This window comes from Ictidomys tridecemlineatus, chromosome 1, assembly GCF_052094955.1.
Source record: "Ictidomys tridecemlineatus isolate mIctTri1 chromosome 1, mIctTri1.hap1, whole genome shotgun sequence".
NCBI lineage: Eukaryota > Metazoa > Chordata > Mammalia > Rodentia > Sciuridae > Ictidomys > Ictidomys tridecemlineatus.
This window is the reverse complement of record NC_135477.1, coordinates 923,155-947,932: the sequence shown is the minus strand read 5'-3', so window position 1 is coordinate 947,932 and position 24,778 is coordinate 923,155. Positions and strand designations below refer to the sequence as shown.

The 24,778-nt window shown below is 57.3% G+C and overlaps 1 long non-coding RNA gene across 1 annotated transcript; it reads right to left on the bottom strand.

Annotated features, from left to right (window-relative positions):
* Positions 1–17,729: 17,729 nt before the first annotated feature.
* On the bottom strand, positions 17,730–23,609 carry LOC120885532 (uncharacterized). The gene is made up of 2 exons (XR_005728202.2): positions 23,160–23,609; positions 17,730–21,576 (listed from the first exon to the last, which is right to left on the bottom strand). It is a non-coding gene; the product is annotated as an uncharacterized LOC120885532 (long non-coding RNA).
* Between the last annotated feature and the right edge of the window lie 1,169 nt (positions 23,610–24,778).

The following is a 24,778-nucleotide window of genomic DNA, read 5'->3' as shown; positions in this document are numbered from 1 at the left end:
CGGAGCCTGCTCTGCCCCCAAGGAAGTCACTCTTCCAGCTAACTGTGAAGCCACGATGCCGCGTCTTATCCTACAGGGACCGGGACACGCCCCCCAGCCTGAGAAGGGCAAGCCTCACCAGGGCCAGCTTCCTCTGAGGCTTCCAGGAAAGGGCGTTTGCAGAGGCCGCAGGGTGGCAACTCTGAAGCAACGGCCTGATGAAGAAGTGGCTGGAGGCCACCTTGAGCAAGGGCACATGCAGAGGCCAGAGCTTCCTGGGAGGGGCGAGTCCCTCCACCTGCTCACTCCCACCCACCCGCCAGACTGGGACGGCCAGAGGGTGGGCAGGTTTAGGTAGGGTTTGTGTGGCTACATGGACAAGGAGAACGATCCCTTCCAGCTTTTGGCTTTGGGTGGCCTAAGTACCTTTAGGGACCTTCCTGCTCTTAAATGCACAGGGAACATTTACAAAAATAACTGCACATTCCTACATGAAATTGGCCAGCAAATCTCAATGAATTGGTTCCATACAAACTATGTTTTCTGACCGAAATGCAATTAATTTGAAGACAAACAAGATTTTACAAATAACTTCAATAATTTAAGATAATGGGACCTTGACAAATTACAGGGTTTTTTTTTTAAATAGAATAAGTACTTTTAAATGACATATGAGTTTAAGAATAATGCATAATGGAAATTAGAAATACTTAGAACTGGGCTACGCTGAATATGCTACTCACCACATACCTAGTGTGTGGAAATTGATACATATGTTGCACAGTGCTTGTTGTGGTTAAATGTCTCTTAGAACTGTGGCAAGGGGCTGGGTGCAACTCAGGGGTAGAGTGCTTGCCTAGCCTGTGTGTGGCCCTGAGCTCAATTCCCACCATGGAGGGAAAAAAAATAAGTGGCGTTGAAGTGTAATTGCCATTGTAGTTGTTAAGTGTTTGAGAGGTGGGACTTTTAACACTTTGACAGTGAGGAGGGAAATCTCCCCCAATGATTCAGAGGCCCTTATCACCTTTAAAACAAGCCAGATGGGAAGAGCACAAGAAAGGCTGGTCCCGTCTCCCTCTCCAACAAGGGCGTAGCGGTGCTGGAGACATCCTTAGCAAACTCAGCCTGGGTATGCTTCCAAACGTGCTGATCCTCAGGACCAAGTTGGGGGCCTGCGGGGAAAGCAGGGGCAGAGGTGGGGCAGGGGCCACAGTTGCCTAGCAGCTTCCACCAGCCCTATCACCACCTCCTTGTGTCCAGCCTCTGGGACTCTTTCAGTCCCGCAGGCCCTGTAACAGCAGCACACCCCAGCAGGGGAGGCTGCCAGGGGTCCTACACCCCTTGTCTGAGGGAGGCCCCACTATGGCAGAACTGGCTCAGCTGAGTCTGGCACGCTCACCACCAAGAGGAGCAGCAGTGGCCCACCCCACCCTCCCTTGGTCCTGCATTCTCCAGCAGGACACAGAAGATGCCAGGCACAGCCCCTTGCAGGGAGAGCTCCTGAAAATGGAGCTGTCAGCTCAGGAAGGCTGAGCTGACCCAAGAAGCAGCAAACTGCTCTGGACAAGGCTGGCAGATAATCCCAGAATCAAATCAAGAAGCCCATTTAGCACAAGCAGATATTTTATATGATATTTTAGCAGAGCGAATTGGATCAGAGCCCTGGAGCCCTGGCCCACGAGGTTATGCAGAGAATGTTGTGGTGGGGGCAGCCGGCTGCAACCCAGCCTGTCTGGAAGGTCAGTGGACCTGGTGCTGCAGCCCAAATGCACTTCTTCCTACAGGAAAAGATGCTCTGGCCCAAGCAGCACACTGCCTAGGGACCCACATTGCTGGCAAGTGTGCCCAGACCCCAGAGAAGCCCACCAGCGCACTGGAGGAGGGGAGCTGCCCATGGTTGATTTCTTCCCATGTGAAAGTGAGGTTTCTTGGTGTCATCCAGAAAACCAGGAATCCCTGGGCAGTAGGAACTGGCCTCACCTGCCCTTTAGCTGGGACTATCCTGTCCTGTCTGCCTGGGTTCCTGACAGTGTTCCCTTAAGCAGTGTGGGGGTGACTGTGGTGGCCATCCACAGAGATGCAGGATGGAGACTAAAGGGGCTGAACTACTCTGGAAGGAAGCAAGCCCTGGAAGCCCCTCTGGACCATGGACCACAGGAGGTACCTGTGGGGCCGGGTGGAGGGGGATGAGGCACCCTGGGCAGCAAGTGGCTGTTGAAATGAGGCCCTGGGTCATCTCATGCACAGCAGGTCCCTCAGGGGGCCTCCATTTGTGGGTAGGGGTGGTGCACAGGTGGGGAGGGCTTATGGGATCTCCATGTGGAATGGCATTTTCTAGCCCCAGATAGAGCAAAGCAGGCTGAAGGCACGCAGGAGCAGCAGCCCTGGGAGGGTGCACACTGGCACCCAGATCTTCGTTCTTAACACCGTCCTTCCATTAGGCCACATGACGGAAGGGAACAGCCAAGGGACGGGTCTCCAGAGCAGAATGCCAAGCGACTTCTGAGGCTGCTCTCCCTCAGGGAGGTGGACAGAACTTCCTCTCTGTAAGCGACTTGCCGTCTACCTGGCCTCCTACTTCATCTCCCTCTTGATCCTTGGCATCTCTGCCCAGAGACCCAGCCAGTAGGCTCTGGCGCCCCCACCAACATGCCACCAGGGCTCCTATGTGTCCTGCAGCTGCTGGCAGAGCCTTTTGGGTCCAGTGTGCGTCTGCTTCTATGTGTGGCCCTTGGGAGTACAGGGAATGGCGGGCAGGCCATAGGCACCCCTGGGTCCTCATCCTTCCCCAACAAGCAAGACACAAGCCTCAGCTTAATGCCACCACATGGAGGTCAAAGCTGGGGGTGGCCCAGGCTGTGGGCGGGTCCTGTGTGGGGTGCACTGGTTGCAGGAGTGTGAGGCACAGCCCGAGAGCCAGAAATGTAGGGTCTGGGCCCACTGCTTCCCATGCCCTCAGGCCTGAGGAGTGCAGGACCCCACCCCTGACCAGAATGAGGATGGCCACTGCTTTGTTCCTGGGAGCCAGGGTAGGCTGGGCCTGGCCCTGCACGGTCCCTACATGCCCCTCGGACCTGGCTGCAGGTGTGTGTCAGCCACCACTGGCTGAGGGCTCCCGAGTGCCATCAGTGCTGCTGTGCGCTTTTCCACCCCAGGCGCAGCATCAGCCCCTTGCTCCTGGCTCTGCCGCCAGCTTCCACTGGAGAAAGAGCCCTCTCTCTGCTCTCCCCACCCCACCCCAAGGGACTGAGCACCGCCTCTGAAGAGCACCCTGTTCCCAGCCTGAACCCAACCTGCAGATGGCCTGGGAACACTCCTGGAGGTGGCCTGATGGTCACTTGGAGGGCAGCTGGGTCCGTGCCCCACTCCCTTAGAGGGGCTTCCTCCCGAGCCTGTATGTTCTCAAGTTTTAAAGTAAAGCAGTGCTTTAAGAGAAGGGCCATTTCCTCTGGAAAAGCTGGGGAGTGCGTCAACTAGAGGGAAGGAGGTGCTGCCAGGCGACTGCCTCTCTGCAGAGCCTCCTGCTAGGCATCCGTGCCAGGCAAGCTTCTCCCCGGGCGTCAGGCAGTGCGCAGATCGCATCCACGCTAGTGACGGAAACTTTATTTTCTGATTGCAAAGGCAACGTGAGTTCAGGATAGGAGATCAATGTACCCAGGGAAGTATGGAGAGACCGCCCCTCTGCAGAGACCTCCCCTCTGGTCGGCTCCCAGGCCTTGCAGGGCTCCTGCCCCACCTCTCCAGCAGGGTTCACCTTAGAGCCAGGGCAGCAGGAAAACACCTTGCTGCTGGTGAGGGACAAGCAAGGAGGCCCAGCAGCCACGGCTTAGCATTCTTTATGAAAATAAATGCATGCCTCCACACGTTTCAAGGAAAGTCTTGTCCAAGGTCTGGCCTGGCGCATCAGCCTGCTGGGGGTGCACTGCTGTCTTGCACGGACTCCTGCGGGCAGGAGTTGAGCAAAAGGTGTGCATGGACGAGTGGCTGGTGTGGAGTTACCGAAGGTGAGAGATGGCGCCTGGACTCAGGAGGGTGTGCGAGACCAGTGCATCCTGACTGGGCAGTCAGAGAGGGCTCAGATCTGCCCATAGATCCTAATCTGGGGACTCCGGTGGTTAAGTTTTATTCTTTTTTGGTTTGAACTTTTAAGAGTTCATTTTAGAGCAGTCTAAGGTTCATGTTAAAATTGAGAGGGATGAGCAGAGACTTCCCATATGACCCTGTCTCTCAGACCTACAGCCTCTCAGCCCCTGGAAGCCCACCCAGCGCCCAGACTCGTCATTGCCACCCAGTCTGCAGCTGGTGGGACACTCACTCTTTTTTCCCCTTCCTTCTTTCCTGATCTTTCCTTTCCTCCCTCCCTCCCTCCTTCCTCCCCTTCCTCTCTTCCTCCTTGGTTCTTTGTCCTGGGACTAAACTCAGGGGCACTTGTACCTGAGCTACACCCCAGCCTTTTTATTCTTGATCTGAGACAGGGTCTCACTAAGTTACCAGCGGCCTAGGGTTTTGGATGCTCCTGCCGTGGCCTCTGAAGGAGCTGGGATGACAGGAGTGTGCGGCGCTTCTGGCCTCTGTCCTGATCTTCCACGACACAGCAGAAAGATGTCATTTCAGGGAAACTGAGGCTGCAGTCCAGGGTCACAGGGTGCCCACTTTGCTTGGATGCTGCACATTCCTCTGGGTCTTTGATCTTGGAAATGCTTGCTTCTATTTCCAGCCGAGTTAGTCTTTTTGGTTTTCATGTAAACCGCCTGTGGCCTTCATGCCAGTGCTCCTTCCCACAGGCCTCCAGCTGTCCCTGGCTCTCCCTTTCTTCTGCCTGAGGACCTCTCTGGTGAACCTGCCCTGGCTCTGCAGGATTTGGATCCTTCCAGGTCCTTGGCTCTGACGTCTGCTGTCCTGGCAGGCAGGGGTCTCGCAGGGGTCCTCTCCTGTCCTGCCACACCTGTCTGCCACTTGGATCTATGTTGCAGGCCTTCCCCTGCCTGGGTCTGCACCTCTCACAGGGATTGGCACATGACAGGGTTCCCTTCTGTGGCTCCTCTGGGCCTGCAGGACAAGGCTCCTCCCCATGTCTTACACCTTTGCGCACAATGCCATAAGTCCCTCGTTCCACTAGGAGGGCCGCCACACAGACCCCCACCGCCCTGCAGTGAGGTGTGGGAAGGCCAGTGGAGCTGCTCCCTCTCCCCCACTGTCCCGGCCCCGTCCTGCAGGAGATCCTGTCCTTACTCACAATCTGAACCCCCACGATGGCGAATTGTGGAAAACTGCTCACAGCAGGGCTGGCTTTAGGGAAGGTGTGCTGCTCCCTTCCGCAGGGGACCTGAGGTTCTGAAAGAATGGAGCCCTCATGAGTCTCTAAGAGTCTCCTCTCACCTGAGTGCATCAATCTCCCAGCAGGTAGGCACTCGGTGTCTTGTAAGAGCCAAAGGTGGGGGGCTTCCAGGTGCTTTCTCTCCCCAGGGACTAACACAGGTTTGGGTTCAGAGTTCCATGCCAGGACCCCCCTGCACCAAGCAGCACAGACGGAGATGCCCCAGGCCACCTAGAGGGTCCCAGCTATGTACCAGACAGATTGGGCACTTCCTTTCAGACTGTTTATCATGAAATATGTTGGCACACACAGGTAATCCTTGTGACTGGGGAGGCTGAAGCAGGAGGATTGCAATTTAGCAAGATCCTAACCAACTCAGTGAGATCCTGTCTCAAAATCAAAATAAAAAGTGTTGGGGATGTGGCTCAGTGATAAGGCACCCCCTTGTTCCATCTCCAGTGCGAGGAAGAAAACCATGCCAGGGAACAGGTGACTTGGTGCATTTGCACGAGGCAAGCACACTTCACCACCACCCAGGCCCGAGAGAGCTGGCACAGCTGCCCTGAGCAGCCTCAGAAAGCCTTTCTCCCAGCCCTGCCCCAGGCCCTCCTGGGCTGACAGCTCCCTCCCCTGCTTCTCTAGCCCTTGGTCATCCTGGTGAGTGTCCTAAGACCCCAGCACAGTCCCACCCATCATGAGATCTGACCTACTGCCAGTGCCCCACTGTCTCCGTGGTTCATCTCCAACATACACACCAGTGGGTCCTGCTGCCCACACACAGGGCAGGGTACTGACCCTCTGTACCGCAAGCCGGAGGCCCTGCTGCCTGTGGCCGGTGCCTTTGCAGGACTCCAGACTACAGGGACGGTCATCAGGAGGCTCCTGGGGCTGGCCACCATCCTTTCTCCCACGCAAGTAGAAGGAGGCCCAGGACCATGTCCACTCACCCCTGAGAGGGGGGCGTGTGCCAAGTGGTGACATCGGGGTCCCTTCACTTCCTTCCAGCCAGGAGTTGGCGTGTTCTGGAAAGGCAGCAGCCTGGGCTCCACGGCTGCCTGGAGGGTCACCGTGAGAACAGGCAGCACATGGGCCAGTTCTTCCCTTCCCTCCCAAGTGGTTCCTGCTGTCTTCCTGAGAGGCCCGAATGGACCGATTCCATCCCACACACACACACACAAACACACACACACACACACACACACACACACACACACACACGCGCACACCCAGCTCCAGGACCAGATGATGTCTGGGTGGGGCCATTATGAGGAAAAACCTCAGGTGTACTGTAATCCAAATGTTGTCCTTTTAGAAAAGTGGACCTTGACCATGAGCATTTTTCTGTCCCTCTGTCTTGGCCTTCCTCTTCAGGGGCCCCGTGTCCCCACGTCAGGTCTTTGTTGTCCTCTGGCTCCGTGGACCTCCCCAGCATCTCCACCCCTTTCTATTTCTTCATGGCCTCCTTTGCCCTCCTCTGCCTGCTCTGCTTCTCTGGCGGTGTCCTCTGTGTGGGTCCCCTCTCACGCTGGCTGGCCTTCAGGTGACACCCAGCCACACACACAGGCTGAACACCTGAGTGCAGCTGCTGGAGCCTGGCACGTGGTACACGTCTAACAGATGCCACAGGAGGCCCGGTGGATTCACAGGGCGGCCTGCAGAGGACCCGCAGCAGCTGGACTCAAAAGTTGTGGGTTGTGGGCTCGTCAGAGGAGGAGGCGTCCCCTGTCCAAGGCTGGGGGAAGAGGGAGAGTTCATGCCAGGGTCACCCCTGCAGAAAGACCATGTGACCCAACCTGTCATCCTGAGTGTTCCCTCAGCACAGCCCTGTGGCTCCGTGGTCACTCTGGTATATCCCCTGACCCCCATCAGGCTCTGAGGGAAGGCCATGTGGTCCAGCTCTCAGCTCTCCTTGTTGCTGAACGTGCCTTGCACAGGCAGGCTGGGGGCTCTTGGCCACTTCTGAGATCCAGCAGAGTCTCCAACTGGGAGGACAACGGCCAGCTGTAGAGGCCTGTGGTCCCTTTCAGAGCCTGGTCCTCTGCTGGCGACCTCAGTCTGTGTGGGTGCCATGTGGCCTTCAGAAGAAAGGGAAGGGGAGCAACCCCAGAAACTGTCCTGGTGCAGACTGAAGATGGGGGGCAGGGGTGCAGTGAGGCCGGCCCAGCAGGTACGAGAACCATCTCAGGACCAAAGTGCTCCGCAGCCCCTAAAGCGGAGCCGGAGGCGAGGACACAGGCGGAAGGTCCTTGAATGAGAGAGTCCAAAGCTCTGCTGGGAAAACATGCTGAGGAGCAGATGCTGGCCCGAGTGGGGAGGCCAGGGCAAGGGTGAGCATGCCCACTGGGCACCTGCCCCGCTTCTGATCAACAACTGGGTCAGAGCTCACTGTGGTTCCCCGATAGCCTCTTTTAGATACTTTTTTATAGAAATTCGGAGGAGTTTTTTACAGAATAGAACCAGCAGGCCAAGGTGAGTTTTAGACATGAGTGAACGCCTCTGGCTGAGGCCGGAGGGTGTGTCATCCTAGGGACATTCTCTGCTTAAAACCAGAGGTGAGAGGCCACTAGGCCTGGCCTTAGCCGCAGCTTCCAGGGACCACATGAGCCCAGGTGCATCCTCACTGAGGCCCCAAGCCGAGACCCTGACAGGCTTGAGCTGGATCCATGAGCATGGGGGTGAGCTCTGGGCCAAGACAGGCAGAGATGGGGACAGAGACTGGGCAGGGTAGCAGGAACACTGCCGCCCACTCTCGCCACTATGCAGAGGCACTGTGAGCAGGTTCCTGTGGGCACTCCCATGCTGGGGTCAGCCCTGCCTTGAGGGTCCTATTGGCCTCACCGCAGGACCTGCAGACAGTTTAGCCTACGGCCCTAGATGCTGCGTGTGACCAAGACAGACCACCTAAAGGCAGACTCCTCGCCAGGCCCATCTGTGACCTGCACCCTCCGGATGATGGCCCAGGCCAGGGCTCAGGGTAGAACTCTGAGGACCCCACTTCACTGCAGCAGCCCCCTGGGGTGTCTGGGCAGTATAACTTGTCCAGGATCCAGGCTGGCCTCATTGTCACCTCAGTGCTCTGGGCAGGCTGTCATGGTCTCGAATGGGGAACACCACGGATATCATGGCTCACATAGCAGAGAAAGCCCTTAGCTTGTCCATCTCTGGTGAAGGAAGCCTTCCCCAAGCCCCCTGACCAGGAGGCTGAGCCCCACCTGACATGCTAGCCAACCCCGAATGCACACACACACAAGTGCACACACACACTGCACACACACAAGTGCACACACGGGCATACACACACACGCGCATACACACACTGCACACACACGCGCATACACACACACACACACGCGCGCGCGCTCGGGCCAGGGCAGGGCAGCTCGATGCCGAGCCTCAGGAGGTCACAAGAACACGGAGAAGAGTGGGGCAGCCACATAGATGTGACATGCAGTGCCTTCTCCCAGCACGGGTAGCAGGGACAGCTACAGCAGGAGGAGAGACGCCCCATATCTGTCATGGCCTCACCCAGACACTTTGTTCCGAGGACCCCAATGTCTTCTAAAACAACCCCAAACTACATGTGGTCACTTGTGCTTTGGCAGTGTGGCTCTAGCTTGGAAACTTCTGGGCACCAAGTGCCACATTGCAGAACAGGCCCTGGGCATCTCCTGGTGGATGGGATGCTGGCCAGAGGAGAGTTGTCAATAGGCAGGACCTGACCAGCATCTGCTGCTGGGCCAATTGGGACTCCAGGTGAGGGGTGGCCCATCCTCCTCCATTCTCTCTCAATTGGGCAGGAGGCAACCCAGGGAATGTGATGGGAGAGGTGAGGGCAGGGCCAGGAGGGGCACGGGTCATAGGCACGCCCTGCAGGCGCTCCCAGCTCCTGAGGCACGCCTGACGCCCCACGGGGGCTCTGGTTCTCTTCCTGCAGATGTGGGCTTTCGGAACCAGCGTTCTTTCAACCTTCAGCCCACTGATCTCCAGTCACTGATCTCCAAACTGGTGAGCAAATGCTTCTTTGAAACAATTTTAAGACAGGGGATGTGACGCCGTTGATGTCAGCACCTGTGACCATCTCGCGGCAGCTCCCAGAGGCCGAGTCCAAATGGGATGCGCCGACTGTGACCCAGTTTCTGCTGTCCAACCTGCCAGGATGGGTCCTGGAGCCAGCCTGGGCTGCGCCTGGCTGCATCCCAGCTGATTTGTGTCCACCGTGTCCTGGGTCTGAGACCTCTTGGAGGGCAAATCATTAGAGAAATGCAAACCAAACTCTAGTGAGGTACTGCCTCACCCTATTAGATGGCTACAGTGGTTACTGTCAAAGAGCTAGCAAGTGGCAGGGCTGGTGAGGACGAGGACCGGAACCCTTCTGCATTGCTGGTAGGAACATAAAATTGTACAATTGCTGTACAGAGGAGGTTGGTGAAAAGATCATTACCATGTGACTCAGCAGTTCTGATTGTGGGTGTATACCCAGGTGAAATGGGAGGTCAACAGCAGCACTGGTCACAGTCGGCAGGATAGAGCACATGTCCTCTGACAGGACAGAAAACCGGGAGCATGGCCTGCAGGCTCCCTGAGGTGTGCCGCAGGGAGGGGCTCCGGACGGCGGAGTACACGTGGACCCAGAAGGCAGCACCCGAGCGAAAGGGCCAGCGAAGCAGGCCTGGAGGTGCCAGGCAGTGTGCACGCTGTCCCAGACACTCGGGAGGCTGAGGGGCAGGGCCAGGTTCCAGGTCAGGGGTGTCACTCAGCTTCAGAGCACTTGCCTGGCTTGTGCAAGGCCCTGGGTTCAATCCTGGGGAAAACGACCAAGATGGTAAATTTCATCTTATGTGTATTTTACCACAATAAAATATCGAAAAATAAAACTCTGAACGTGCAGTTTGTAAAATCATCTTTTAAGCTTTAAGCTCAGTTTAACGTGAGGTTGATCTGCGGGTAATGCACTTCCTGACGCTTGGGTTGGATTCTTTTACGACACTTTTCTTCTCCTTGAGGAAGTCGACTTGCCAACGGGGAAGGCGGACGCCTTCCAGAAGCTTCTGGGATGCTGCAAAATTCAGGTGCATCTCACCCGCCTGCCCTGGAGGTTGGGGCTGGACCTCCCAGAATCCGCAAGGTCACACTGGTGCCACAAGCCTGCTGGCCACCAACCCTCATGACACGTGGCCCATCTCTTTGGCATTTAAAGTAATTAAATAGCTGCCCTCCAACTCTGAAGACTTCAGCCATTGATATTTTCCTTCTGTCTGTGTGGACCACACCCCTCAGAGCCACTAAAATGTGCTTTCACAGGGAAGAATGGAGTCTGAGATCACACCCAGCCCCATGTCCTATGATTCTGTTTCCACAAAGCTCCCAGAACGGGGAGCATCAAGAGGGGCAGGAAGTTGCCAGGCGTGGTGGCACATGCCCTTAATCCTAGGGACTAGGAGCCTGAGACAGGAGGATCACAAGTTCAAGGCCAGCCTTACAACTTAGTGAGGACCTAAACAACTTAGCAAGACCCTGACTCCAAAAACAAAATGGGTTGGGGGTGTAGCTCAGTGGTAAAGTGCCTCTGGGTTAAAACCCTAGGACAAAAATAAAAATAATAATGAATAAATAAAATAATAAAAAACCACAAAGAGATGCAGCAAAACAGATGAGGACTAGGCAGGGGCAATGCCAAAGAGGGCATGGTCCACCTCAGGGTGGCATAGGTGGCTACACATGGCTGCAGGGGAGTTGACACATATGCACGTGTATATGTATATTTTTTACTGGGGATGGAACCCAGGAGCACTTAACTCCTGCGCCATAACCCAGCCTTTTATTTTTTTTTTTTGAGACAGTCTCACTAAGTTGCCTGGGGTCTCACTGAGTTGCTGAGACTGGCTTTGAATTTGTGATCCTCCTGCCTCAGACTCCCAAGTCACTGGGATTACAGGCGTGTGCCACTGCTCCCAACTGTCACTCATATCTGTGAATTCACTAAAAGCCACACTTCAGGTGGTGGGCTGAGTGACCTGTTGGCCATAGGCTAGTGAAGCTGTTTTCAAAAAGATGACATTTCAGTGGTGCAACTTAGACCCTGTCTCAAAATACAAAATAAAAGGATAGGGTATAGCTCAGTGGCCTGGGCTCAATCCTCAGTATCAAAAAATAAATAACACCTCAAGAAAGGACTTTTCTCACAAGACTGTAGAATAGCAGTCTTGAGCCGGGGGTGGGGTCCACCAGGGCCAGGCCATCTTGGCGGCTGGTGGAGGGGCTGCTCTGCACAGGGGCCATGAGGAGCCTGCTGCTCAGGTGCACCTCACCCGCCTGCCCCAAGGCGGTTGAAGGCCGGGTCAGCCTGACTGTGCACTGCCCACTCTCACACCCCACCCACTCTGTGGCCCCCACCTGCTCCTCCTCACCCCCTGGCCCCCTTTTCCAATGGATGTGTGAGAAGTTGGAAACTCTCCAGGATATGGCCGAGCCCGACGGCCAAGGAACTCTTGACAGTTCTGCCTCTCCTTGCGATGCTGCAGGCCGATGGCCGGGGGCCTGCCTGCAATTCGTTCAGAGCCTCAAAGGGAGCTTACTGCTGAGTGCACCCAGTCTCAGCCCAGAGCAGGTGGTCAATCGTTGACTGCTGGAGAAAATCAGCCCCAGGCATAGCTCTGAGGCTTCCGGGTTTCCCTCCTGGAAGTGGCACCTGCTTTGTCCTCACAGAAGTTTCCAGAAACATCCCTCACAGCAGCATTTTTGGACAGCAGGGATGCCCATTAGTCGACTTCCTTTGCAGGACTCTAGGGCCAAGGAAGGGGTCCCTGTGTCCAGGACTGCAAGACCCCAGGGCCCCACAGAGTCCTGCAGTGTTTTCCACCAGCCCCCAAGGTGGTCTTCCGTGGCTGCGGGCATAAGCCTTTCTAGCCTCTGCCCGGACCACCAGAGGGGCCCCCAGCTCCTGGGTGCCTGCCACACACCTTCCCTCTGGGAAGGGCCCAGCCTGGTGCAGGTCTCGGGCCAGAAGGCACCTCCCCTCGCCGCCCCACATGCCACATGTAACAAGCAGAGGAGCTGCTCAGGCCACGGGGTGTCCACGGCCCACATGTCCTAAGGGGAGAAGAGCAGCTTGGGCTTACGCCCTGGCTGGTGACTTTGTTTTGCACCACACACAACCTGGAGAACCGCTGTTTCCTGGGGAGACAGCTCTGGGCCATGTGCTACTCAGACAGTTCTGGGGACAGCCGTGTCCAAAGCTTGTCGATGCAGAATGGAGATGTGGCCTGGCCAAGACGGGCAGCCTTGAGAGCCGCGGCCCACCTCCTTCAGGTAGGCCCAGGCTTGGTGGACTCCATGGCCCCTGTACTCAGCTGCTCCCCTCCCTTGGGGCGTCCTGAGGTCCCCAGGAGCTGTTGGTGCCTAGATGTCAGAGTCCGGCACTTGCTTCCCAGGGCCTGTCAGCTGCAGGGCATTCCAACCCTCCTGATGGACAGTAGAGAACCCGGCCGCTTCCAGAACTCATTCTTATTGAAATTTTCTGAATCTCAGATAAAAAATAATAATAATAAATTGTCTGTTTGTCCCAAGACTTGGACTCCCAAGTACTCAGGTTAAAATTGTGTCTAGGCTGGTAGATTTAGGAGGTGACCGAGGGTCCCGGGGGCCACAAGTATACTGACAGCTTCCCCAGAGAAGCTGCCCACCTGCTCCGCAGGCCCAGCCATTTCATCTTGAGACCTGTGGGCATCCTCTGCCCTTCAGTGTTTCCTGGGAAGCATGTACTTGGAATGGCTGGTGGGGAGAGGTAGGAGTCGGGGAGCCCTGGTGGGAACAAGAATAGAGGCACAGGCAGGAGGAGGGCCAGGAGAATGGGTGGACCCAGTTGTATTCAGGGCTGGGTGGTCAAATGTGGGCCAGCTGGGGCCATGGCTTGTGCCTGCTAGGATCTGCTGGGGGCCCCCACCAGACTGAGGGGGGCTGTGTCTGTGGGGAGGGTGCAGGGAGAGCAGAGCTGCTGTGCCCTGCAGGGTCTTTTGGGTCACTCTCTGAAGATAGCCTGGCCTGAGGCTGTCTCACCCTCAAGCACTAGGAAGGGTAACAAGACCTGGTCCCAGTGTGACCCAGTGTGCTCTGACTCCACGATCCCTGCGCTGACCACAGCTCTGGATGTAGGCGAGCTGCATTCCCGGCCTCTGTATCCCCTGAGCCTTGCCTCCTTGGTTCCCTTACAAAGAGTCCACTCGCTGCAGGTGCACCCCCAGTGACCAAGCACCAGCAGCTGCTCCCAGGCAAACTCGACACTCTGCACCTGGCAGGGACATGGCCTGACCCTGTCCACTCACCGTGGCCCTGCAGCTGCTCATCGCTCTCTGAGCAGAGGTGGAGGCTGGCTCTTTTTCAGACTTCAGGGAGGATGCAACACAGAGGGAACAGCCCTCCATAGATAGAGGGAGCCTGCTTCTCAAGGGCAGGGTGTTCCGATCGTAATTAGGTGGCTCACATTTCAATTCGGCAAGGATATTTAAAAATATCCCGGAGGAGGCCCTTGGAGCTCTGGGCAGAGGAGTGAGAGCTCCCACCGAAACCCTCAGAAGGAGGGCATCTAACCAACCCTGGCCTCTGAGGCCCACAGCGGCGGGGTTTGGGTCGCAATTCGTTTCATTTTCTTCTTGTTGGACAGACAAGTGGCTCTGGGAGTGCAGAAGCCTTTCTCTGTGCACCCAGGGAGGCCACTGAAGGTCATCTGGTCACCACAAACCCTGAAATACTACCAAGAGGCCAAGGAGAAAGCAACCTCATCCAAGGCTGAGGCCAGTGTGGGCCCCTTTCTCCACTGAGTCCACCTGGGGTCACACTGTCTCCCCCATGCACCTTCAGGGGCAGACCCATCCTTCACAGGACACCTGCCCTGGGCACACCCCTCCTGCCCTGGTACATCTGGGGAGGTCTCACTCCCACAGAAGACGCTCATGGCCCATGCATCATGGACACTGCAGCCTGACCCTCTGGCAACACACCTGAACCCTTTGGGACCCTGCAGGCTCAGCCCCATTTCCAAGTCAGTCCTCCAGCCTCCTTGAAGGTGCTACTTTATTTATGGGACTATGGACTCGTGCCACCTGTCACACCTACTGACCACTGAGACGTTAAGGAAGGAAGCCCATACAGAGCTGGCCTTGCAGCACTGAGAGCTGAGCTAGCCCCACAGAGGCCCCACCTGTCCAGGGCCTCTCTGGTTTCCCCCAGCCTCCTTTCTAGGAAGGCTGAGGCATTTCTAGAGGAATCATGTGGCCACTGACAGGTGACGCCTGGCTCAGGCCTTGTTAGCATGAGGTTCTCTATCAACAGACTCCTGGAGCAGGGGACTGGGAACCAATCAGTGTGATATTATCTGCCAGGAACCATGGCCAGCAGGGCCCAGTCTGCTTCTTATCTATCTAGCCTGGTCGTTGGCTGAGGGGAGGCAGACCCTGATACCCAGTGGTCAGCCTCAGCCAGAACCTAGGTGTCTGAGAACCAGGTCTTGGGCCAATTTGAGTTTAGAGTTTATTATGCAGACTAAGGAAAATCTTCCCAAATCAGTGCTATCCCAGGTCAGCACATGTGCACACTCAGGCCCGAGGCTTCCCCAGGTAGAAGACAGTGGACATCTGACAGATAAGGCCTCCCAGCAGAGAGAAGTGGACACAATCTGGATGGAGTAACGGGGAAGTTGCCCTTCACAGACTTGCCTTACACAAGGCAAAAACATCTTGAGTGCTTTACGCGCTGTTCCTCAGAGCCACACCAACAAGCGGCCACACACCGCAGGACACCTGAGCAGAGCCTGCCCTGGCCTCCCAAGATGTTCCTAGGGAGGTGAGCACGTTTTCCAGAGAGCAGAGAACCTGTGGCCCTGCTTCTCGCAGGGCGGCCTCCAGCTGCTGGGGGCCTGGACAGCATGAGCCGGGTGGTGCAGGAGGAGTGGCTCCCAGGGAACAAAGCAGTGGTCAGGGGTGGGGTCCTGCACTCCCCAAGCCTGAGGGCATGGCCAAGACCCCACATTTCTGGCTCCCAGGCTGTGCCTCACACTCCTGAGAGACCCCCAGGAGCGCCTCGGGCTGTACCTGCTTCACCCTCAGGAGCAGCTGAGCAGGAGTGTGCCTGCCCAGAACTCTTCCAGTTCCCACGCCAGCGCAGACCTCCTGCTGCCCGAAACCAGCCCCTCCCAGGCCCCAGGCCCCAGCTCTCCAACGCACATTCTAGGGGGAGGGCCCAGGCAAACAGTGAACAAACAAGGTCATGCCACAGCAAGATATTCTGGAAGTGACTAAAGAGGGTGGCAAGGTTGAGTGAGGGACCAGGGACCAGGGAGCAGTCATGGGAATGGATCGATGGATCGGAGGAGGTCTCACAGAGGCCAGACCGGAAGCCAACCATGCAGTCCCAGGGAAAGGGCTCAGGCAGAGGGAATCACAGGTGCATAGGCCCAGTGGCTGGGTCAGGTTGCAGTTTCCTGGTTCAGGAGGAGGCCGGTTGTCAGGAGAAGGGAGAAGAAGAGAAGGGGCCAAGCGATGGGCAGGGTGGAGCAAGGCAGTGCCACCCACAGAGGCTGAGCCTCACTGTGCCTGGTTAACTCCACAGGATGCCGCTTCACCACAGCAGCTGGGCAAGGACAGTGAGGACAGAGCCCAGGGAGAGAGAGACCACCATGCTACAGAAGGAGACCCAGTGGGGTTCTGACGTCAACTCTGGATCAGGGGATGGCAGAAACGAGGGATTCTGGCCCAAGGATGGGTCCAGCCACCAGAGTCCCACAGTGGAGGCTCCTTGCTGTCTGGAAAGGCACGGATCAGGCTGAACCCAGGCCTGAGACTGGGGTTTCCCACCACAGATAACCTGTCCTCAGGACTGGCCTCCTCTGGGTGGGCCCCCAGCAGGCTGGGCTTGGCCCTACCCACCCCTCCCTTGGGAGGAGCTCCAACCAGTTCTCAGGTGACCTGATACCTGTGCCTGGACCTTGTGCCCTGGCCTTGTGGCCACACCCTCCCTGTGGCTGTCATATCATCCCCGCCCCCATCCCTGCCTCTGCCAACCGTGTCTTTTTCCTGGAGGCTTGCCTTGGGTCCCTCCCTGTCCTCGAGTGGTGTCCCTCCCTCTGTCCTACACAAAACTGTGCCCAGCTCCTCAGCGATGCAGTCCCTCCTGGCTCCCATTTCTCAGGCCAGGCCAGGGCCAGGAGCCACCTATGGAAGACACTAAACATCCTTGCTCTGGGACCTGGAACCCAGCCTGGCCAGCCCCATGATATCCAGGGTGAGGGCCCAACTCCAGGCCAGGACAGGTCCTTATGAGGAGCCCCTACTGCCTGAGGGCGCTGCAGAGCCACCTGGTTCTGAGAAAACTGCTAAAGGCCCGGGCCAAAATGGCCAGAGTGCTGCCATCTCACAGGACACACCTGACCCCTCACGAGCCATCCATCACACTGTAACAGGGAGAGAAGGGGTGGGGAGGGTAAGCCTAGTCCTGATGTCCGGTTCACTCTCCGTCCTGCAGGACAATCCAACTGTGGGCCCTGGGGAGGACTCCAGAGCAGGCAGGAGACTGGCCAGCGCAGCCCTAGGAGTAGAAGCAGGGTCTCCAGTGGACCCCAGTCCCACAGTGGCCTCCTCACTTCCCAGGTCCTCTGGGAGCCCTGGCCCAGCAGTCATGTCCACTGCTCACACCCAATTGGAAGTGAAACCCCAGGCAGTCCTGACCCTCCTGCCCAGGTGCCCTGGGGTCACTGTGACCGCTCTGTCTCACGCGCGCGCGCGCACACACACACACACACACACACACCCCTGACCCCGCAGCCCAGGTCTGGAACGGTCTGCCCCTCTGGTCGCGTGCCCTCCCTGTTAGGTGAGCCCACTTACTGTCATCTGGGAGCTGTGCTTGCAGCTGTCAGGAGACGCCATTGAGCAGAGCGCTGTGGCGAGGGCCTCCCGAGGTGGGCTGCCCCCAGCCTCCTCTACCAGCTGGTCTCCACTGGCTCACTGCAGGCTCTGAGGTCTTATGGGGAGGGGCCAGGAGGGGCTCCCCCAGCGTGCCCCCACACCTGGCCTGCCACTCCATTCCGCTCCGCTCTGTTGGCCCCAAACAGCCCTGGCTGAGCTTCTGGCAGGCTCTCACCAGCCCCGGAGGCTCACATCCTGCCTCCATGTTCTCTCCTGAGAGCTGGGCAGAGGTCACCAGGGGCCTGACCTGGCTCCACGGCTCCTGTGACCACCACCTCCTTCACCTCCCTGAGCCTGGGGCAGCCTTAGGTCCACCTTGTAGACTAATTGGGACAGACTCAGCCAGCCTTTTTTATGGCCCATGGCACACAATAAAGATATTAGAAGAAAAAAATAGTGTAAGAATGTCAGGAGTGGATTTATAATTTTTCTAATTCTCTAATATTTTTTAGCTACAGATGGACACGATGCCTCTATTTAGTGTTTTTTTGTTTGTTTGTTTTAATAGGGTGCTGGGATCAAACCCAGTGCCTCTCAGGTGCTAGGCAAAGCGCTCTCCACTGAACCCCAGCCCCAGCCCGGGATCTGTAATTTTATCAAATCCCTGCTTGGCATTCGTGGAGGAAAGGTTTTTCTTCTTTGACCTTTGGCTTATAAAGTACTTGAGATGAAGCACTCTGCATTCCTGAGACGAACCCCCTGAGCGTCAGAGGCCACTCTGCTCCTGTCCTCTTGGGCTTGACTTGCTGAGACCTCCTCCATGATCTTGGGCCAAATCAGTTTCAAGGTCCCGGTCAGGTTCACGCCAGCCCCACAGAATGAGTCAGGTGCTATCTAGCCTTGCTCAGAACTCGCTGGAGCCCCAGACGGTGGTTCTGGGAACATCTGGAAGGCTTACCAGTCGCCTGTTTATTAGCGAGAGGACGGAGAACCCTTCACAAAAGCCCGTTGTCGCTCCTGGCTGTTCAATCCTTATGCTTCTTGAAACCATTTTATTAATTTATGTTTTTTTTTTCTTTCTTTTTCTGGTACTTGGGGTGGAACCCAGGGGTGCTCTACTACTGAGCTGCATCCCCAGTCCTTTTTATTTTTTATTTTGAGACAGGGCCTGGCTAAGGTGCTAAGGCTGGCCTTGAACATGTGATCGTCCTGCCTCAGTCTTCCAAGTCACTGGGATGATAGGCGTGCACCATTGAGCCTGGTGTATTAATGAACTTTCATTATTTTCCTGTTTTTTCAGTTTTTACTTTCAAAATGGTCAGTTCTTTCCCAGTGTTTGTTTTTAACTACTGTAGTTGAATACTTCAAAAATAACCAGTTTGCTTCTGGGAAGAGTTTTTTGACACATTCCGGAGTTTTAGCAGGTAGTATTTTAGTTCTTGTCTCCTGAGCAGGCTGTGATCGTGGCTCAAACCCCTGGTGGCTCCGGCCCCCTTGGGCGTCCTGGGGCCCCAGGCTCGCCCTATGCTGGAGCAAGTGTCTGGGCCCCTCTGACCCTTGCTGAGGGTGGCGCTCATCCCTGGCTCGAGAGAAGGAACTGGGGCACCTAGTGCAGCCCTGGCTCCAGCCGAGCTGTTTAAAGGTTGCCCTCCACGGTTATTCACTTCTAGGATATTTCCTTGGGGAAAAATAATGAATAAGTTGTCTTGGGCTGGTGGAGGGGCACTTGCCTGGCATGCGTGAGACCCTGGGTCCATCTCCAGCAGCCCCCAAAAGCCAGCAGTGGTGTCTCCCAAGCCAGCTCTGGCAGCCAACCTCAGCGTCCGAGTGTCACTGTGGGCACTTTGACTGTCCCTCCAAGCCGAGTCCCAGGTTGTCCCCGTTATCTCCTGTTGCCGTTTCCTCTTCTCTCCTTTGTGTCTCCCCAGAGAACTCTGCTGCTCCCCAGGGTGCAGAGCTCTGGGGTTTCCAGACGTTCATCAGAGGTGGGTTCTGCTGGTCTAACCCCAGAACGGTGCCTCGATCCTGCTGCAGGACGCTCCTGTGGGCCCACGAGGTGGTGGGGAGGCTCAGGGAGGACGTGGGTTGGGTGTCGGGGCATGGTATGAGTGTGTGGTACATGTGTGTGCCTGGGGTGGGTATATGTGTGGCACGTGTGTGTGCGTGTGCACCTCTGCATGTGCAGGACACTTGGCCCTGTTTGCCTCAGGCTGGACGAGTGGCGGGATTTCTTCTGTGGCAGTCCACTAGGATCTGTTCTTCCCCTCCCAGAGCTGAGGCTGGACAGTAGCCTGGGGAGTTGTTCCTGGGTGCCCAAGTGCATGTCCAGACACTCCTCTGTCCTCTGAGCGCCTGTGCCGGAGCCCCTGCACTCAAAGCCGGGACACCCTGAGCACTTGGCTGCTGCCTCCCCTCGCCCAGCTTGTGGTGCCTGAGCAGCAAGTCTGAAACCTTGTGACACAATTACAAGAATCCGGATTTGAAGAGGGGGTCTCCGTGGCTGCCTCTGTTTCCTTGTAGTCCTCTGCCCTGTAACACCCTCCTGGGGCTGAGGGGAAGGGTCCCTGTGGCTTAGTTGGCAGTCCCTAACCCTCCACCTGCTGGATTCTAGAGACGGCAGCCCAGCACAGCTGTCCCTGAAGTAGACCCACAGACATTTCCAAGGGGCACTGGCCAGGGTTTCCAAATAAAAAGCCACCACTTTCCTATGCCTCAGCACCCTGTACCACCAGTACCATTGTCCAGGGGTCTGCCGGTCTCCTGGTTGGTCAAAATCCCTGCCAGATGCCCATGGAAGATGACCAGTCCTAGTTTTGCTGGTGCTGTGGGGTTGGTTTCTTCATTTCAGGGCATCTCCCTGGGAAGTTCAAGGAGGAAGTACACAGTCAGGTGGCCGGCCAAGTACTTTAAATGGAAACCGTTTTCCAAGGGACTTTGAAGTTAATGAAAAGCAGCATAATGCTTTCATTCTAACTTATTATAAATCTTTCTATTTTCCTTTGCTTCATTAAAGTCAGACTAGGAGACAAAAAAAAGTGCAGGATCAACAAGGTATGATTTGCTGTTATTATCCATGTTTAGGAAGCAATTTTCTTCTCTAAATATAAAGCACCCTAGCTCTTGAAGCAGAGAAACAATCAAGAGGAGGTTCCAAGTGCTGTGACCCCCAGCGCGGACATATCTTCCTTGGAGACTTCCATGGACACAGATATGGGAGATCCAAGGGGAGCCTTGGAGGGCTGGGTGCTAGTCAGCCTGCAGACAGGGACTGACCCCAAAGAAGGCAGAAGGACTGCCTCACCCTGCCCCCACCCAGAGCTGGTCACCCAAATAGAAAGCTATCGCTTTCCCCTACCTCACTCACTACCAGGCCTCCTTGTTTTCCAGGAGGGTCCCCAGTGCCCCTCCTCCTGCAGAGACAAGTGATGTGGTTCTGACGGAGCCACAGCCCTGTCTGTGTTTGTATGCAGTCCCCGTACATGATGCACACATATACACGCATGACTATGCGTGTTCATCATAGGTGTACCTGCACATAACGTGTACAATGCAGAAGCACGCACACATACAGTGCACCCCCCAGCTCTCCTGGTCTGCTACTTTCCTCCATCCTGAAGCCAGACTCTTCTAGGAGTGGGGAGTTGGGGCTTCAGCAAAGCCCGGGAGGTCCAGGGCTAAAGGCTGGGGCAGGTGCTGCCCCATGGCTTCACGACCACCCCCCATGACCCGCCCCTGAAGCCGTTCCAGTGTCAGAGCTCTGGGCAGCTGCACCAACAGTCTGGCTGCTGAGGCCAGGCCAGTCCAGGGACATGCCGAGTGGCACATCTGGGTGCTGAGCAGCAGGGCCACACTGTGGGAGCCAGCCAGCCAGGATGGCCATGGGGACCAGGCAGAGGGGGAGGGTGGACGGCCCCCAGGAGAGGTGGCCTGGTAGGAGGAGGTGGCCCCAGGGTGTCCAGAGATGCTGGGGGGCCCAGCCTGCGCCCGAGGCGCTGGGCCTGGCGCTCTGGGAGGTGAAGGTCAGGCCGCATTCCGTGCTGACGCTGGAATTCTGACATCAGATTTTCCATGCTCCAGTTTGGGGAGGAGCCCGCTGGGAGCCAGGAGGGCGGCGGTGGCTGGGGGCGGGGAGAACACTGTGCCGTTCTGGCTCCGCAGGCCAGGCTCCAGGGCCCCAGGTCCTGTGGCGGGCCTGGCGCCCTCGGCGTGGCGTAGCCCTGCCCCACCCCCCAACATCCCTCCTGCGTCGGCCATAGCTCTCTCTTCCCAGCTGGCCTTGCTGAGTCACACCAGGCTGGGCAAGGGGACTCTAAAAATAGCTGGGCTGGCGCTGGGAGTCATTATTAGGCGAGGACAGAGCGCTCCTGCAGGTGGCCTCTCCTCCTGGAAGCACAGAGAGGGAAGAGCACGTGAGGCCTGTGAGGCTGCTGGTGCCCCACGCTGGTCACTGAGCCTGGGCCCTCTGCTGACCTCCACCCAGGTGCCCCACCCCATGGTGCAGTGGGGGGCTGGCTTCTGGCTCTTCCTCGGGAGCCCTCCCAGGAGGAGGCCTCTCTGTCCGCCCTGCCCTGCCCTGCCCCTGGGGTCATCACAGGCAGGCTTTTCCTGGACTCGAGGAAGCTCTCTTGGACTGCTGCTTCCTTCCTTCGGGAGGCCTGTGAGAGGGAAAATGGGGGCCCCTTGTTCACGAACAGCTCGGGTTTCAAGGCCAGCATCAGGCCTGAGAAGAGTCTCTGGGTCCATGTCACGCTGCCGGGAAGCCAGCCTGCCCCCGCTCCAGCAGTCAGGTGGCTCTCTGGGGCTGGGGCTGGGGTGGCACATTGGCCAGGCAGGAGCAGGCCCTGGGTTGTCCCCGTGAGAACTGCCTGCAGATGTGTGATGTACACCATGGTGGCCAGGAACACCCAGGCCTAGAACCGGCTTCTTGGGAACAGCAGCTGCCACGGGGCCAGCACTGCGCCTTGCCAGCTCCTTTCCATTCACATCAACGTCACATGAACAGGGACAGTCACTTCTGCTGGTACAGGAACAAGCCACCTCCACATAGCCCCAGGGCACCCGTGCCTCGCCCAAATCCTCAATTATCTTCTGAGCTCCTTATTAGGGCCCTGACCCCCTCAGAGGTGGCCTGCTGAACCCCACACAGGCCACCGCCCACCCCATCTGACCGGGGGCCACATTTGTAACCAGGGGCCAGGGTAACTAAGAAAGCCCAGTGCAGACTGTGCCAACCCAGCCGCCCCACCCCAGAGCCCAGTACCAGCCCTCCCAGGCAGACTGTCTGGGGCAGGCTGCCCCCATCCAGAGGCACAGTGAAAACAGTTCATGCTTTGTCTGATTCTAGAAAATGATACGTGCTTTTTGTAAGAACCCATACCCTAGAAAAAGCAGAGCAATGTGTCCACCGGAGCCTTCTCGCCACAGGCTTCGGACCCCCTCCCGTGTCATGGGTGGGAAGGCATGGCGAGCGAGCAGGTGCTCTGCCCACTGTGTCTGCATCGCCAGCTCCACCAGGACATTTCCTCCTGCCCTTCCGTCCGGACAAACCTGCCCCGTGTGGAAGGCAGATGTGAGAGCCGTGCAGTCATTTATTGGAGCCGTACTGGTCAATGGACGTTTGTGTTGGGCCTGTGCTTTCTTTTGGGGGGGATGGGGTGGTGTTTTAACCCATGGTCAGCAGCACCCATGCATTTACCAGAGGCCTAACCCACTTGCTCCCCAGCTGCAACCTCCCACCCCTCTTCAGCCCCCCTGGGCCTGGCCTTTCCTTTCCTGGCAAACAGAAGCTTGAGGTTCGTTGGTTCCCAGTGATACTGCCCAGGTCCTGTGAGGCCTCGCTGAGGCTGAAGATGGGGCTTGGAAGGGGCCAGCACCTCCTGATAACAGGGTGTGTGGCTGGCTCCCCACGGGGGAGGGCCCTGGTCCCTCTGGACCTCTGGTCTCTGCTCTGTCTCTGTCAGACTTACCTCCTGGCTTGTCCCCTGGGGAAGGATGTGAGAAGATGCCAATGTCCTGTCCCCTCAAGTGCATAAATAAAGTCCCATCCAGAAACTCTGCCTCCAGTCTGGGGGCCTCACGTCTGCTTCCCAGGACCCAGTCAGGCTGGATGGCCCAGCCTTGCTGTCCTCGGACACCCCCGACAGCCTCAGAAGTGGACCCTGCATCACCCTAGCAGAGCAGGTCCTCTCTGGTGTAAGCTGTGTCCACGCAGGTGTGCAAGGAGACCCCAGAGCACGGGTCAGGCTCTTGGGTCAGAGCTGAGTAGAGCATTCTGGGGAGGATGGGTCTGAGCGCTGCTGGTGAAGCTCTTGCAGCCAGGCTCCTGCGGCCCAGTTCCTCAGGAAGCCCGAAGGCAAACAGGAACTCCTGCCCAGCACAAGAGCTGTCCCCGGAACTTCCCTGGGCGGGGCGGCACCTACCAGATACTAACAGGGACTTGCCCCAGCACGGCCACCGGGGATTGTCAGGGCTGGTAAACAACACCTGGAGGGACAGTGGGCTCTGTAGGAGAGGGACACACCTGAGCACAGGCTCGAAGCCCTCATGGCCGTGACAGTGAGGGTCCCACGGCTGAAACTCGAGTGCCTCTGTTGCTAGGCAGCACCTCCCTCCACTGCGCCCTGCTTGCCACTGTGTGCCTCTGCCCTTCACTGGATTTGCAGAGGAGAGAGCCAGGCCCAGGGTCGCAGGCTCATCAGCTGAGGCTCATGGGCACTTCCACACCCACCTGGCCCTGTGCTCTTTCACATCCGAGGAGAGAACCACCCAGCCTCGTCTCTGCCCTCTGAACAGTGGCTTGCGGGCCCCCAGGGGCTGCAGGCCGGCCTCAGTCTCTGCCTTGGGGCACTACGCTGGGCCTTCGAGTTGCCAGAGCCCAGCACACAGAGGTGAAGCCCCCGGTGCGGGGGAAGCTCTGAAGGAGTGCCCCAGCCCTGCACGTCGTGTGTGGCAGGGCCAGTCCACGACACCAGGACTCAGGACACAGACACAGGACAACACCAGGACACAGGACACACAAGACATCTGAGCTGCCAGGGAACGGCTTCTTCCAGGGTCCAAGGGCTGTCGTGCACTGACGTGCCACCAAACGCCTCCCGTGTGGCAGCAGCCACGGGTAAACGTCCCAATGTCCCTCGACAACAGGGGACACTAAGACTCCCCCTGTCATCATCAATAAAAATGTTGAATTTTTTGAAGGCCGAGGAGAAAGCCAAGGTGGTGAGGGGACATGAAGCCACAGAGCAGCAACCACTGTGTCCCTCACCAGGGTTGGCGGGGTCAACGCGCTGGCTCACTTGGGGAAGGAGGCCACCCAGCGACGTCAGGCCCAGAGGAGCTGCAGCGGGGAGGCTGTCTGTCCACCTCAGTTGGGCGGCGCCGGACGATCCCGGGCAGGGGAACGAGGAGCCACGGAGGACGCCAACCCCAGGCAGCCCACGGGGCTCAGGGCAGGCCCTGTCAGGCACCTTTGGAGTCCACTACACAAGCCCCTCGAGACCTCAAGTGGGGTGCCTCAGCCCCCATCTCTCTGGACACGGGACAAAGCTGGTGCCATGATGGGGTACCCAGGGGTTCTCATCAGGTC